Source organism: Piliocolobus tephrosceles, chromosome 12, assembly GCF_002776525.5.
Source record: "Piliocolobus tephrosceles isolate RC106 chromosome 12, ASM277652v3, whole genome shotgun sequence".
Classification (NCBI taxonomy): domain Eukaryota; kingdom Metazoa; phylum Chordata; class Mammalia; order Primates; family Cercopithecidae; genus Piliocolobus; species Piliocolobus tephrosceles.
The window spans coordinates 99,420,071-99,425,751 of NC_045445.1; positions in this window are offsets into that span (position 1 = coordinate 99,420,071).

Sequence of the window (5,681 nt, forward strand, 5' to 3'; positions counted from 1 at the left end):
AACTGTATCACATACACGGCTGTTGATTTGTTTCCTCCATGACAGGACTAAAAGCTATTCAGTAGCAGTGACCGTGACCTTTTCATAAATGACTTCCCAGCAATTCACAAGTCAAGTTCCCAATGACTGTATGAATGAAAAAAAAAATGTATGGTAAGGTCTGAACTCAAAATCAGTGCTTAATAACTGCTCCCTGGCTAAATAAATGCATAGGAGAGACTGTGTAGGACCTGCTCCAGATTAACTGACCTGCAACACAAAGGATTCTCTTCTCTCTAGGCACTCAAACTTGACTTCAGACAGCAGAGTAGAAGGCTTTACTAGGGCTTCCAGAAATAGAGGATGGGAAATGTTACCCCTTTGAAAGCAGGAAAAGAATGATCTGTGGTTGCTAGGTCGTTCTTCCTGTTCTTGTGTCTCAAACTGCTTTTCTTGAATAATTCAGGCTTTTGGTTAGTCACCATAAACAAATGTGACAACAGATTGATTTTGATTTGAGGTTATAAAACAAAGCAAGGGGTATTGGTACACAATGTCCACTTTGATGTCACAGCCCAGGGATAAGGAGGATAATTTAATTGGTTTTCTCTGGACGTTCAGCTCCCCCAAGGGAAGAAATATTCAACCTTAGGGCATCTTCTCCATCAGTTGTTTTTCTCTGGCTCTTCCTGTTCCCTGGGTGGAGAGGGGAGGTGAGCATTTGTCCTTTAAAGACTGTTAGATAATGTTGTTGGGAATGTGAGAGAGTTGGCAGAGAGGGACAGAGGACAAGCAGTGCTTTTAAAGGGAAAAAAAACCATATGTTCCACTTTGATTTCATAAGTGTCTCCGGATGTGTCTTTAAGAAAAGGAAAGAAATGGCAATTTATATGGTCATTTAGATACTGCAATTGCCTCCCTTTGTGTGTGTCAAGAGGTTCTGAGGAGGCAGAAGATGACTGAGACTTCAGCATAGCTGTCCACATGCCCCCTCTAAAGAACTTTGTATGTTCATTGGTCTGATCCTGACCCTCAGTGGTTCCCTGTGTTGCGCTCCCTGACCTGCATTAGAAGCTCTGGGGCTTTAGAAATTAGCAAGGTGAATAGAACAGGAAGAAGAGAAGATCCAGCAATATGTGAGGGGGTAACTGCAAATACAACAGCAAAAGCATGAAGAGGAGAACAGATTTCCAGGAATTAGCAATGATTTAAAAAAACTGAAGTACTGTATACAAAATAAACAAAATGCTAGGTGACCAAACTTATTTACTAAACTGAATGACTGAGGTGTTCTGAAGGTCTTGCTAGTTCTTCAAGTAACACAAACAAACCCATTGCCTCTTAGGGTAATTATGTGGAAAAATATTATTCTCTTAACAATGCATCCTTTTTTATTAAACAGCATATAACCTGATTTTTATTTTAAAAAATTCCTTTCTGACAACTTGATTTTTTTCATTTTAGGCTATGTTTTATTGTCCTGCATATTTGTGCTTGAGAATTTTTACTACAACTACAACCACAGGCTTAGAGACAGAATTTTTTTTCTAATTTTTTAATATATATTTTAATTGACACATAATAATTGTACATATTTGTGCAGTACAACGTGAAATTTTGATACATGTATATGATGTATAATGATCAAATCAGGGTAATAGCATATTCATCACCCAAACTTTTATTATTTCTTCTTGTGGTAACACTCAAAATCATCTCTTTGCAGGGGGGTGGTGACTCACGCCTGTAATTCCAGCACTTTGGGAGGCCAAGGTAGGTGGATCACGAGGTCAGGAGTTTGAGACCAGCCTGGCCAATATGGTGAAATCCCGTCTCTACTAAAAAACACAAAAATTAGCCAGGCGTGTTAGCTCATGCCTGTAGTCCCAGCTACTCGGGAGGCTGAGGCAGGAGAATTGCTTGAACTCGGGAGGAAGAGGTTGCAGTGAACCGAGATCACGCCACTGTACTCCAGTCTGGGCGATAGAGTGAGACTTCGTCAAAAAAAAAAAAAAAAAAAGTCTCTTCTAGCGATAAGGAAAAATACAGTATTTTACAATAGTCACCCTACAGGGCTATAGAACACTAGAACTTATTTCTCGTAGCTATAATTTTGTATCCATTAACCAGCCTCTCCACAACCTCCCCTTACCCTTACCCTTCCCGGCCTCTAATACTCACAATTCTACTCTCTACTTCTACTTCTATTCTCAATCTCTCAATTCTACTCTTATGAGCTAACTTTTTTAGCTCCCACATATGAGTGAGAATATGTGGTATTTATCTTTCTATGCCTAACTTATTTTACTTAACATGATGTCCTCCAGGTTAATCCATGTTGCTGCGTATGACACGATTTCATTATTTTTTATGGCTGAATAGTATTCTATTGATTATATATATACCACATTTTCTTTATCCATTCATTCATTGGTGGACACTTAAGTTGATTCCATATCTTAGCTATTGTGAATAGTGCTACAATGAACATGGAAGTACAGATATCTTTTCAACATACTTATTTCATTTCCTATGGATATATACCCAGTAGTGGGATTGCTAGATCACATGGTAGGTCTATTTTTAGCTTTTTGAGGAACCTCCAAACTGTTCTTCATAGAGATTGTACTAATTTACATTCTCACCGACAGTGTATGTGGGTTCCCTTTTCTCCACATCCTCGCCAGTATTTGTTATTTTTTCTCTTTTTTGTAATAGCCATTCTAAGTGGGGTAAAGTGATATTTCATTGTGATTTTAATTTTCATTTCCCTGATGGATTGAGCTTTTTTTCACATACATGTTGGCTATTTGTTCATCTTCTTTTGAGAAATGTCTATTCAGATCCATGTAGATGTATGGATTTTCTAGGTTCCCTACTCTGTTCCATTGGTCTGTGTGTCCATTTTTATGCCAATACCATGCTGTTTTGGTTACTATGGCTTTGTAGTATATTTTGAAGTCAGGTGGTGTGATGCCTCCAGCTTTGTACTTTTTGACCAAGCTTGCTTTAGCTATCTGAGGTCTTTGTGGTTCCATATACATTTTAGGATTGCTTTTTCTATTTCTGTGAAGAATGTCATTGGTATTTTAATAGAGATTGCATTGAATCTGTAGATGGCTTTGAGTAGTATAGTCATTTTAACAATATTTATTCTTCCAATCTATGAACATAGAATGTCTTTCCATTTTTTGTGTGTCTTCTTCAGTTTATTTTATTTATTCATTTATTTATTTGTTTGTTTGTTTGTTTATTTTTGTTCCTCATGTCCAGTTGTGCTGGATTCTTTTTTTTTTTGGGGGGGGGGGGGTCGGGGTTTTACAGTTTACATTGTAGAGATGTTTCACCTCCATGTTTAAAGTTATTCCTAGGCATTTTTTTTTTTATCTATTGTAAATGGGATTGCTTTCTTGATTTCTTTTTCAGCTAGTTTGTTATTGGTGTACAGAAATGCTACTGATTTTTGTATGTTGGTTTTTTAATCCTGCAACTTTACTGAATTCATTCAGCAGTTCTAATAGTCTTTTGGTGGAATCTTTGGTTTTTCAATATATAAGATCATGCTGTCTGCTAATAGAGACAATTTTATTTCCTCCTTTACACTTTGGATGCCTTTTTATTTCTTTCTCTTGCGTAATTGTTCTGGCTAGGGCTTCCTAAAGTACTATGCTGAATAATAGTGGTAAAAGTGGGCGTTCTTGTCCTGTCCCAGATCTTAGAAAGAAAACTTTCAACTTTCCCACATTCAGTACAATGTTGGTTGTGGGGTATTGTGTTTAGGTACATTCCTTCTGTACTTAATTTATTGAATGTTTAGGTGCATTCCTTCTGTACCTAATTTGTTGAGAATTTTTATCATGAATGGATGTTCAATCTTATCAGATGGTTTTTCTGCATGTATTGAGATGATATGGGTTTTGTCCTTTATTCTGTTCATGTTTATAGAATTACATATGTTAAACCATCCTGGCATCCCTGGAATAAATCCTACATGATCATGATATATATATATATATATTTTTTTTTTTTTTTTTTTGATGTGCTATTGGATTCAGTTTGCTAAGATTCTGTTAAGGATTTTTGCATCAATGTTAATCAGGGATATTGTCCTGTAGTTTTATTTTGTTGTTGTTGTTGTGTCCTTGTCTGGTTTTGGTATCAGGGTAATGCTAGCCTCAGAATAAGTTTGGAAGAATTCCCTACTTTTCGATATTTTGGAATAGTTTATGAAGAACTGGTGTTAATTCTTCTTCTTTTTTTTTTATTATACTTTAAGTTCTAGGCTACATGTGCACAATGTGCAGGTTTGTTACATATGTATACTTGTGCCATGTTGGTGTGGTGCACCCATCAACTCATCAGCACCCATCAACTCGTCATTCACATCAGGTATAACTCCCAACGCCATGCCTCCCCCTCCCCACTCCCCATAATAGGCCCCGGTGTGTGATGTTCCCCTTCCAGAGTCCAAGTGATCTCATTGTTCAATTCCCACCTATGAGTGAGAACATGTGGTGTTTGGTTTTCTGTTCTTGCGATAGTTTGCTGAGAATGATGGTTTCCAGTTGCATCCATGTCCCTACAAAGGACACAAACTCATCCTTTTTTATGGCTGCATAGTATTCCAAGGTGTATATGTGCCACATTTTCTTAATCCAGTCTGTAATTGATGGACATTTGGGTTGATTCCAAGTCTTTGCTATTGTGAATAGTGCAACAATAAACATACATGTGCATGTATCTTTATAGCAACATGATTTATAATCCTTTGGGTTTATACCCAGTAATGGGATGGATGGGTCAAATGGTATTTCTAGTTCTAGATCCTTGAGGAATCGCCATACTGTTTTCCATAATGGTTGAACTAGTTTACAATCCCAACAACAGTGTAAAAGTGTTCTTATTTCTCCACATCCTCTCCAGCATCTGTTGTTTCCTGACTTTTCAATGATTACCATTCTAACTGGTGTGAGATGGTATCTCATTGTGGTTTTGATTTGCATTTCTCTGATGACCAGTGATGATGAGCATTTTTTCATGTGTCTGTTGGCTGTATGCATGTCTTCTTTTGAGAAATGTCTGCTCATATACTTTGCCCACTTTTTGATGGGGTTGTTTGTTTTTTTCTTGTAAATTTGTTTGAGTTCTTTGTAGGTTCTGGATATTAGCCCTTTGTCAGATGAGTAGATTGCAAAAATGTTCTCCCATTCTGTAGGTTGCCTGTGCACTCTGATGGTAGTTTCGTTTGCTCTGCAGAAGCTCTTTAGTTGAATTAGATCCCATTTGTCAATTTTGGCTTTTGTTGCCATTACTTTTGGTGTTTTAGACATGAAGTCCTTGCCCATGCCTATGTCCCAAATGGTATTACCTAGGTTTTCTTCTAGGGTTTTTATGGTATTAGGTCTAACATTTAAGTCTCTAATCCATCTTGAATTAATTTTTGTATAAGAAGTAAGGAAAGGACCCAATTTCAGCTTTCTGCTTATGGCTAGCCAATTTTCCCAGCACCGTTTATTAAATAGGGAATCCTTTCCCCATTTTTTGTTTTTGTCAGGTTTGTCAAAGATCAGATGGCTGTAGATGTGTGTTATTATTTCTGAGGGCTCTGTTCTGTTCCATTGGTCTATATCTCTGTTTTGGTACCAGTACCATGCTGTTTTGGTTACTGTAGCCTTGTAGTATAGTTTGAAGTCAGGTAGCGT